This window comes from Panthera onca, chromosome E2 (genome assembly GCF_046562875.1).
Source record: "Panthera onca isolate mPanOnc1 chromosome E2, mPanOnc1 haplotype 2, whole genome shotgun sequence".
NCBI lineage: Eukaryota > Metazoa > Chordata > Mammalia > Carnivora > Felidae > Panthera > Panthera onca.
This window is the reverse complement of record NC_138353.1, coordinates 12,350,655-12,362,390: the sequence shown is the minus strand read 5'-3', so window position 1 is coordinate 12,362,390 and position 11,736 is coordinate 12,350,655. Positions and strand designations below refer to the sequence as shown.

The following is an 11,736-nucleotide window of genomic DNA, read 5'->3' as shown; positions in this document are numbered from 1 at the left end:
AGAGAGAGGGAGACAGAATTCGAACCAGGCTCCAGGCTCTGAGCTGTCAGCACAGAGCCTGACATGGGGCTGCAACCCACAAACCGAGGGATTATGATCTGGGTTGAAGTCCTACACTCAGCCGACTGAGCCACCCAAGCGCCCTGGATGCCTGTCAAACTAAACTCAGGGATGATATAAAAAAAAAAAGGTGTTTTCAGGGGCGCCTGGGTGGCTCAGTCGGTTAAGCGTCCGACTTTGGCTTAGGTCATGATCTCACGGTCCGTGAGTTCGAGCCCCATGTCGGGCTCTGTACGGACAGCTCAGAGCCTGGTCAGATTCTGTGTCTCCCTCTCTCTCTCTGACCCTTCCCCGTTCATGCTCTGTCTCTCTTGGTCTCAAAAATAAATAAATGTTAGAATTTTGTTTTAATTTCTAAAAAAAATAAAGGTATTTTCAGGAAGGCAAGGTCTCAAAATACTCTATTAATGCTTTCCCAGGAATTACTGAAGGCCAAACTCTGTAAAGAAAGTAAGTGAAAAAGGGGGCGCCTGGGTGGCTCAGGGGGTTAAGCGTCTGACCTCGGCTCAGGTCATGATCTTGTGGTGTGTGGGTTCAAGCCTCTCATCGGGCTCTGTGCTGACAGCTCAGAGCCTGGAGCCTGCTTCAGATTCTGTGTCTCCCTCTCTCTCTCTGTCCCTCCCCCACTCGTGCTCTGTGTCTCTGTCTCTCAAAAAGAAATAAACATTAAACAATTAAAAAAAAAAAGAAAGTAAGGGAAAAAGAAGAAAATATGGATCCCTAGAAACTGGAGATTCAACGATATGAGATAATGAGATCTGTTCAGTGGTAGAGAAAGGAAAGCCTAGGTTGACAGCTGTATAGCCAGTCTAGAGATTACATAGTCCAGTTGGTGGCAGAGGAATGTACTAAAGAAGAAAATTAAACTGATAGAATTCCTGATGGGTTCCACTGAAAATTTGGGAATGAATAAAGAGTTTGTACACGGAGAAGCCAAGTATATTAAAACACATGAATTCTAATTTGGGGAAGTTAAAATTGGTATGAGAATACAAATTTAACATGAAACCTCACATAGCTCAGCGGTTAATAGTCGTAATGTATAAACACTGATGATTTATTTGATCAAAATAGATGTATTTAAGCTAGTGTGGAGGGTTTGTTTGCTTTTCCGTCAAATGAATCTCTAAATGATACACTGGCAAATATTATGGAAATATATTAGGTACGCCCGACTCCCAGGGGCAGTCCTGTGAGCGGGATCAGGAGTTCCCTGTCTCCCTCTCCACTTCCAGCGGGAAGTCACTAAGGACTAACACCTTTTCATCAGATTTCCTCTGATTTACCCTGAAGTGTATGTGAGAAGGATGTGCATTGCCAAGAGATGTGGAATTAGGTTCCAGACTCCAGCTATTATCTTCCTCTATGAGAATGAGATAAAGGGGGAAAGTTGCCAACGTGTCATGCTAGTCTGAAACTTTTCAAAGTGTTCAGATTGCAACAGAACTGCTGAACAATTACAGAATAATCCATGACACAAGAGTTACCTGGAACAAGTGTCCCTGGGGCAGCTAGAGAAGTTATTCCGTTTTTTCAAGGTCACTTGTGGGGGCAAAGTCTGGCAAAAAAAAAAAAAAAAAAAAAAAAGTGGAACAAATTCAATGGGAAACAACCCTTGATCCTGAGGAAGACTTGAACAAAGTAGATGGCAAGAGACTTGCCAAAGAAAGAGAATCATGGGGCACCTGGGTGGCTCAGTTGGTTAAATATCCGACTTCGGCTCAGGTCATTATCTCGTGGTTCATGAGTTTGAGCCCCACATCTGTGCTGACAGCCCAGAGCCTGGAGCCTGCTTCAGATTCTGTGTCTCCCTCTCTCTCTGCCCCTCCCCTGCTCGTGTTCTGTCTCTCTCTCTCAAAAATAACTAAACATGTGAAAACAAACAAACAAAGAAAGAGCATCATATATGAGCTTTCTGAGAAAAGCTAGAAGAAGGATGATTCAAATTTTGTTTATGACATTGAAGTTGAGTTCCCACAGGATGAACAACTGCAGTCTTGTGGCTGGGACACAGAGTAAGCTGATGAATTCTGCTATATAAAAACCTCAAAAAAATATATTGGGCTGGCAGAAAATCTATGTGTATACAAAAAAGTGTATGAACACGGTTCTAGCAAAATCCATTAAAGAACACTAAATGAACATGTTGGGTCATGTTTGGATTGACCATGTTACTTTTCAAAACTGGGACATGTAGAGTATCTACTATTTAGATGCATGAGGAAAATAAGGAAAACAAAATATAGGAATCTGCATTTAAGGAGCTTACAATCTTGGGATGAGCACTGGGTGTTGTATGGAAACCAATCTGACAATAAATTATATTTAATTAAAAAAAGGAGCTTACAATCTAATTGCAAGATAAGCAAAAAACTTGTGAAAAGCTAATTAACAGTATTAGGCAGAAAAAAATATTACGGCCACATGCTCTTTAAAGATTAAAGAGGGTCACAATATTCAAAGATATAATGTCAGAGAATGACCTAGATTGTAAGGAAGTCATGAAGTAGCAATGGAACGACATTAGCACTTAAATCTAAATCACAATCTTCCTGACTCACCAATCAGATGTGGACTCCAGAGTCCATTCAAAGATTAGCGTTTCCTTACCTGGTTGTAGATAATGTAATTGGGGCATTCTCTGTCTCCTACTTGTGTGTTACCCATAGATACTGCATTTTTCCTCTTATCTCACGTTTGATCTGGGTTTTTTAGTTGTGTTGTTGTTACATTTTGCGTTTGTTTGTTGAGGATGTGTTAAGCAATTCAGAATAAAAGAAACCAGGGGTCCTTAAAAAAAAAAAAAAAAAGATTAAAGAGGGTCAGATTACCATAGGGTAGGACAGTCAGGGAAGACTTTGTCCTTTAGTGGTGAGATCAGACTTTGCCTGGTCCTTGAAATGGTGGTATTTGGATAGAAGTTTATATAGAATTCCAGGTGAAGGAAACTGGGAGGGAAAAAAAAAGGCGGGGGGAGGAAGGTAATGGTAAAGAGATAGGGATTAGGATATTTTATTTGAGGAACAGTAAGCAAATTACGGTTTGATAAGGTTGGAGGGCATATATGGCTACCAGGGGATTATTCTGTATGCATTATGTCTTTATATGTATTTAGCTCTGTTTGTTATGTAGTTTTCTCGTCTATTTGTTATGTATTTAACTCTGGAGTAGAAGAATGCCCTGCAGTTGCAAGTGGGTGCCATTTGATGGACAACAGGGGAAATCTGTGCCCCCGGGATCAGGAAATATATGCTAAAGACTTTCTGAAACCCTGAAGCTCTTCCCATACATAGAGGTTTGCTTGTAAAATGGGAAATCTACCCATAATAAATGAACATAATAAAGGCCAGTTTAGGCCTGTTCTTGAGTTTGGACCTACAAAGAGAACATCTTTGTTGAACAAGGTTTATGTGTACAAATACATTTTTTGTCATATTAGAATACTGTGTAATTGGCAGGAATTCTGTTTTCTGCAAGGAAATTAATACTCCTTAAATAAATGTTTAAACATTTTTTTTTAAAGAAATATACTAGGTAATATGGAGAATGGTAAAAGGTAGGATCAGAAAAGTGACGGGGGCAGATCATGAAGGAGATTATAAGCTATACAGGCCATGCTTAAGAGTTTGTCATTTGGCTTTCATTGTGTGAAAGCCTTTTTTTGAATAGTTACTTCATTCTGTTAACTGTTGCACAGCTGGGCTGTGGGAACTGAGTATTTTGTACTGATAACGTGATCCTGACTGCCGTCAAACTCAGCCATCTCTGATTTCCCATCCTGCGGGCCCATTTTTGTCATCCATTAGCTACAATGCTTTCTGGAAGCTGATGCAAAGTTCAAATACCGGAATCTGCATTTACCCTACCAATTTAAAGTGTAAAGAAATTTAAGAAAATAAACACAGGCTTACAAAATCATCGAATGTGCTAGAGAAAAGAGATCTAGACAGGACTTTCAGGAAGTAAAAGATGGCCAAACTGGAAATTGTATTTCTGCAGTCGATTTCTGTCACAGACAGGAGGGGGGGATGTCATGAGGGTACCACCGGAACCGTCATGTTCAAGACCCAACACCATAGCTAAATCTGGGCATTAGAAGCCTTTGCCACTGACACCTCATCGGACTTTTAACATTTTAGTAGCTAATAATTGGGGATATAACCTTCTGTAAATAAGATCATTATCTCCACAACCTTGCCTGACAGAGCAATCAGCAGGAAAATAGCATCTGTCTCACTTCTATCTTCCAAACATCAGCCAAGTGTTAAGAGAACTTAAATTTTATTTGGATTTAAAGAAAAATTTAAGAGAACTTTTAAAACCTAGTCCACTCCCACTAACCTAGCCAAAAGGAACTGGTGAGTTTATATTTTTTAGCATTACAGCTTCCTCAGTTCAGGAAGGCACACTGAGAACACAGTGGATTGATCCTGAGGGTCAATTTACCACATCCATCAAAATAATTGAGAAAAGATTAATCTAGAAACCAAAGCATGAACATTACAAAGTCTGTTAATATAATTCACCGTATCAATTCTGAAAGTAAAAATTCAGATGTTACTCTCTCTAGAGTCTTTTTTTAAATTCCAGGATAGTTAAATGTACAATGATATATTAGTTTCATGTGTACAATATAGTGATTCAATAAATCCATACAACTCAGTGCTCATTATGGTAAGTGTACTCTTAATCTCTCTCATTTATGTCACCCAGCCCCCCACCCCCCTCCCCTCTGGCAACCATCAGTTTGTTTTCTATAGCTGAGTCTGTTTTTTGGTTTGCTTTTTTTCTTTGTGTTGTTTCTTAAATTTCCCAGGCGAGTGAGATCATATGGTATCCGTCTTTCTCTGACTGACTTATTTCACTTGACATCCATCCACGTCATTGGAAATGGCAAGGTTCCACGGTTTTGATGGCTGAGTAATATTTCAATGTATATAGATACCACCTCTTCTTTATCCATTTATCTATCCATGGAAACTTGGGCTGCTTCTGTAACTTGGCTATTGTAAGTAATTAATAAACATAGTGGTGCATATGTCTTGTTGAAATGGTGTTTTAATATTCCTTTTTAAATGTTTATTCATTTCTGAGAGAGAGAGAGAGAGAGAGAGAGAGAGGGAGAGAGAAAGTGAGCAGGGGAGGCCAGGGAGTGAGGGAGACACAGAACTCAAAGCAGGCTCCAGGCTTTGCGTTGTCAGCACAGAGCCCAACGCGGGGCTCAAACTCACGAACTGAGAGAACATGACCTGAACCGAAGTTGGACGCTTCACCGACTGAGCCACCCAGGTGCCGCAATATCTTTGGATAAATACCCAGTAGTGGAATACTGGATTGTATGACATTTCTATTTTTAATTTTTTGAGGAACCTCCATACTGGTTTCCACAGTGGTTGCACCAGTTTGCATTCCCACCAACATTGCACGAAAGTTCCTTTTTCTCTACATCCTCACCCGCACTTGTTTCTTGTATTTTTTATTTTAGCTATTCTGACAGGTGTGAGGTGATATCTCCTTGTGGTTTTTGATTTGCATTCTCTGATGATTAGTGATGTTGAGCATCTTTTCATGTTTCTTTTGACCATCTGTATGTCTGCTTTGGAGAAATGTCTGTTCATGTCTTCTGCCCACATTTTAATTGGATTATTTGTTCTTTTGGTATTGAGTTGTATAAGTTCTTTTTTTCCTTTCACCGATTTTTAAAAATTTTTAAATTTATTTATTTAAATTCAAGTTAGTTAACATACAGTGTAGTATTTTTTTAATGTTTATTTATTATTGAGAGAGAGCGAGAGAGCACAAACAGGGGAGGGGCAGAGAAGGGGGAGACACAGAATCTGAAGCAGGCTCCAAGCTCTGAGCTGTTAGCACAGAGCCTGATGTGGGGCTCGAACTCACAACCTGTGAGATCATGACCTGAGCCAAAGTTGGACATTAACCGACTGAGCCACCCAGGCACCCCAACATACAGTGTAGTACTGATTTCAGGAGTAGAGCCCAGTGATTCGTCACTTACATATAACACCCAGTGCTCATCCCAACAAGTACCCTCCTTGATGCCCATCACCCATTTAACTCATCCCCCCCCACCTCCCCTCTAGCCACCCTGTTTGTTTTCTGTATTTAAGCATCTCATGGTTTTCCTCCATCTCTGTTTTTATCTTATTTTTCCTTCTCTTCCCCATGTTCATCTGCTGTGTTTTTTAAAATCCATGTGAGTGAAATCATATGATATTTGGCTTTCTCTAACTTATTTCGCTTAGCCTAATACCCTCCAGTTCATCCACATTGTTGCAAATGGCAAGATTTCATTCTTTTTGATCACCAAGTAGTATACCATTGTTATTGTATAATTATATTATATTTATTATATATATATAACATAGATATTATTGTATAACATGTTATTGTATAATTATATATTATATAATTATATACTATATGTGTGTGTGTGTATATATATATATATATATATATATATATGTATGTATATACACAATTTGAGGCCTCTTATTTGGTAGGGAGGCCTACCACTCATGCATCCTGTGTTCTGACTCTTCAGAGGGCTGCCCATTTCTGTCTAGCTTCATCCACAACACTTACAGAACCAGCATAGCTTGAATACCTGAGGGCTGCTGAGAACAAAAAAAAAAAACCAAAACAGGTGGGGAACAGCTTGCTGCAGTCAGTATGCTTTGGTTTGATCAGGAGAAAGAGCATAACCTGAGGCTTCTCCCTTGGAAGGGAGGGAGAAGGGTGGAGCATGCACCCAGCTCCATGCCATCCAGAAGGCTGTCTGAGGGACAGGTATCTGTTTTACCTGACTAGGGCACAGATGGGGAGTCAGCATACTTGGGATGCCTCCTGGCCATTGAGAACAAGGGAGAGAGGAAAGCTTGTTGCTATAGAATGGGACAACTTGCGGTCCCACAAACCTATACCAGAGGTAGTAAGAGATTACATACTTCTATAAAAGAAACCGGCAAACCTAACTGAGAAATTGTACACACAGGCCCAGAGAAGTTGCACCCCTCCTAAAAAAGGTCTCAGAGACTTCCAGAATCTTACCAGGCTTATTGGTAAGGGTCTTCTCCTAAATGAAGCCAGTCCATAAAGACTGGAGAAAGTGGTTGTCTTTTGAAATGCATGGATCTTAACACAAAGTTATGATACATATAAAGAAATAAGCATGGCCTAAACACAGGAGCAAAATAACCCCCCAGAAGTTGGTCCTCAAGAAATGCAGTTATATGACTAACTTAAAAATAATTCAAAATAACCATCATAAAGATGCTTTACATGCTCAAGAAAATGATGCATGAACAAAATAGGAACATCAACAAAGAGACAGAAATTATAAAAAAAAGAATCAAAAAGAAATTTTAGGACAAAAGAATAACTGAGCTGAAAAATTGACTAGAAGGGTTCAACAGCTGACTTGATCAAGCAGAATAATCAATGAATTCAAAGATAGATCAATTAAAATTATACACTCAGAGAAATAAAAAGAAAAATGAAAAAAAAAGTGAAGAAAGCCTAAGGACTTATGGAATGACATAAAGTGGACCAATATATACATTACGGGAGTCCCAGAGAAGAAAGGAAAGAGAAGGGGGCAGAAAGCTTATTTAAAGAAATAATGGCTAAAAACTTCCCAAGTTGGGGAAAAGAAATGGATATTAGAATCAAGAAGCTCTGTAGATTTCAACTAGGATGAATCCAAAGAAATCCACACTGAGACACTTTATAGTTGAGTCTTGAACAATGTGGGAATTGGGGGCACTGACTCCATCTTTTCAACATGGCAGTCAAAAGAAATTCCATGTATAACTTTTGACTTCCTTTAACCTTAATAGCCTACTGTTGACCAGAAGCATTACTGATAACATAAATAGTGACTAACATATATGTTGTATGTTATCTGTATTATATACTGTATTCTTACAATGAAGTAAACTAGAGAAAAGAAAATGTTATTAGGAAAATTATAAGGAAGAGAAAATACATGTACAGTACTGTACTGCATTTGTAAAAAAAATCTGTGTGTAAGTTGACCTGTACAGTTCAAGCCCATGTTGTTCAAGAGTCGACTATATAATCAAATTGTCAAAAGTCAAAGACAAAGAGTATTTTGAAAACAGCAAGAGACAAGCAGCTTGTCATGTATATGGGAAACCCCATAAGGCTCTCAGCAGATGCCTTGCAGGCCAGAAGGGAGTGGGATAATATATTCAACATGCTGAAAGAAAAAAAAATGCCAACCAAGAACTTATATATCTGGCAAAACCATCCTTTACAAATGAAGGAGATGCAGAGACTTTCCCAGAAAAGCAAAAGCTGAGGGAGTTTATCACCACTAGACCTGCCTTACAAGGAATGCTGAAGAGAGTCCTTCAAGTTGAAATGAAAGGATGCTAAATAGTAACATAAAAGCATACGAGGGGTTCCTGGTTTGGCTCAGCTGGTGGAGCATGCAACTCTCGATCTCTACATCATGAGTTCAAGCCCCACGTTGGGCATAGATTACTTAAAAAAAAAAAAAAAAAAAGCATATGAGGGGTGCCTGGCTGGCTCAGTTGGAAGAACTTGCAACTCTTGATTTCAGGGTCCTGAGTTCGAGCCCCACATTGGGTGTAGAGATTGCTTAATAAATAAAACTTTAAAAAAGCGTATGAAAGTATAAAGCTCACAGGTAAGTTCACAGACAAATACAGCATACTATAAAACTGTGATGGTGGTGCAGAAATCACTGTATGGTTTAGAAGTTAAAAGAAGTATAAAAAAGCTGCAACTATTAAAATATGTTAATGGATGCACAATATAAAAAGACACAATGTATGACATCAATAACAAGGTGAGGGGAGAAAGGTGAAAGTGTTGAGTATTTCTTTGCAAGTGAAATTAGGCAGTTGTTAGTTTAATACAGATAGCTATTTAAAACATTTTTTAAGTGTTTATTTATTTTGGGGAGACAGAGAGAGCACAAGCGGGGGAGAGGCAGAGCGAGAGGGAGACACAGAATCTGAAGCAGGCTCCAGGCTCTGAGCTGTCAGCACAGAGCCCCACGCGGGGCTCAAACTCACAAACCGTGAGATCATGACCTGAGCCAAAGTCAGATGTTCAACCAACTGAGCCACCCAGGTGCCCCAGACAAAATAGATTTTAAGTCAACAAATGAAGGCCATAAAATATAAGGTGAAAAACACCTGAAAGCCTACTACCTTGTGACAATAATTATTATTTTTTAGCTATCTTTTAACACACATATGTAAATAACAGTGGTGTAGGTATGCCTTTTACACTTTTAACTGGAATTTCTTTTTACACCGGTTATCTATTAGTTTCTACTCCGTACATACCTTCACAAGTTCCCACAGTCCCCTTGGGTAGAACATGTTAAAAATTGGGTGTACATATCCCCCTCCCAACACACACAGTTGCATTCAATTCCTATACCAAAAAAGTTTTAAGATTTCATCACGAATAAACAAATATTTATAACTAATGAGGAATACATCAAAATAACAGTATACAATTATGTAATAGAATCCAGTTTAAGAAATACAATACATAAAATAATTGTGCTTTGTTTTCTTGTAAGAACAACTCAGCAAAATAAAATTCCAGTTTATTGTTGGAAAACACTGTTTCACACACACTTCAAACAGGGCAAACAATAAATAAACAGCAACTTCATAGACAAAAAAGGGGGAAAAAGAAATTTTATCTTGGCCCTTTTTCATTAACATTTTTAAAGTTTATTTATTTTGAGAGAGAGAGAGAGAGAGTCTGCATGGGGGAGGGGCAGAGAGAGAGAGAGAGAGAGAGAGAGAGAGACTCCCAAGCAGGCGCAGGGAAGCATCTCACCAACTGTAAGATCATGACCTGAACCCAAATCAAGGGCGGGAGGCTGGACGCACTGAGCCTCTCAGGCGCTGCTAAGTTTTGATTCTTTTCTCCTCCCTTGTTGCAGATTCCCGCTGTGGTTCTGGGGGGCTGGCAGAGCAAGAGGTCATCTGGGGGTGGCGCTCCCCACGATGGGACTCTCCACTCAAAGATGACCCTCTTTACATTTTGAGACTGGACGTGGGGGCTGAAGAGGTCCTGGTGGCATTTTTTGTCGTTGTTTATCAAGTTTAACTTTCCCTTTTTCACTGTCTAGTCATCGTCATCGATCTTCCGCTTCTTGGTGTCGACATCAGCAACCTCACCATCTTCCGCTGCCCGTGTGTCCGTAGCTGCCTCGGCCTCATCATCTTCCTCTCCATCCTCTTTCCTCACCTCGGCCCTCCACCTCCTTTCCCTCCTCCCCTTCTTTGTCTTCCTCATCTACCTCATTGTCGGCCTCCTGCTCCTGATTTTCCTCATTAGTGTTCCCATCAGCAGGTGCAGCTCTTCCCTTCTCCACCTCCTCCACAACTTCCTTCTTCTTCTGTAAGTCCTTGGTGGTGATATCGGAGCTGGGGTCCACGGCCGTGCCTGAAATGATGGGGCATGCCAGTGGCCCCATGCAGCAGATTCAAAAGCAAGCGAGAGTTGGAGGACCATCAGGGAGCAGGCATGCGCCCGAGGTGGGAGAGCGGGTTACCCGAACAATGCAAAGATGGCTTTTCAGAGCAGCCCATGGGGCCATGAAATAGCTTTGAATCCCTTTAAAAACTACCTTTTCATCTTTCCTCCTCTCTGAACTTACCACATTCCTGAATTTTATTCACCATGCCCTTGTTTTCCATTATCTTCCACTTAAGCACAAAATATCATTGTTTTGCTTCCTTTTTAAAATTTTATGAATGAAACATCCTGCAGGTATATTTCTATGGCTCAATGCTCATGTTATGATAGATTCAGTAACTTTCACTGCTATGTACTATTCCGATGTAAAGGTACTCCAGACCTAATTGTTCACCCTACTTTTGATGGGTGTGTTTCATTTCTAGATTTGTTACTTGCAATATTAATGAGAGCAATGCTACTGTGTTTGATGACAGGGAAAGCATTTTAAGAATTTGTGGCTGTGATTAAGGCACTTAGGGGGAAGCAAAAGACAGACTTTTGGAAGAGAAACAACAACAACAAAAAAGGTCAAACAAACAAACATTTTTCTCCCCGGGAACATTGAGGAGTTTCTTCTGAAATTGTGTTAGAAAAGGAATTTTATCTTCTTCCCTAACAGTATAACCATTAGCTCTTTATCTTTGTTTCTATCTACTATTTGATATCTGAAGGAAAAGTGTCAGAAATGTCAAAGAAATACAAATATTTAGGTTCAAAATTGCCAACTGCAACAGAGGAATCAGGCACTGTTTAGGAAGTGGTTTTTGTATACTCAGGATATAACAAAATGTAATTACCACTTTTTGAAATAAGACAAGTAGTGTTCTGATGGACTAATTATGTAGTCTCAAACAGGTTCCTTGCCTTGCATGACCTATAAACTAGTACATCTGATTCCCTAATTCTGGGCTCTGTTCTAATCTACCTGCGTTCACAAGCAGGAAATTATTTCCTTAGTCTAGGGCTTTCAAAGTTATCTGGTTAAGTACCCTTAACATCACAGAAGAATGGAAACCTACAGCAGCCACTCTATGACCGGATATGACTGATTTCTTCTTGCTTTTAAAACATTATGCCAATTCGCATTCTTTCCCATAAAGCATCATTGATTCATTATAAAAT

General features: G+C 39.6%; 1 pseudogene; it reads left to right on the top strand.

The window, feature by feature from the left end:
• Window positions 1-1,367: 1,367 nt before the first annotated feature.
• Window positions 1,368-10,200, top strand: LOC132689918 (centrosomal protein of 19 kDa-like; annotated as a pseudogene).
• The last annotated feature ends 1,536 nt before the right edge of the window (window positions 10,201-11,736 follow it).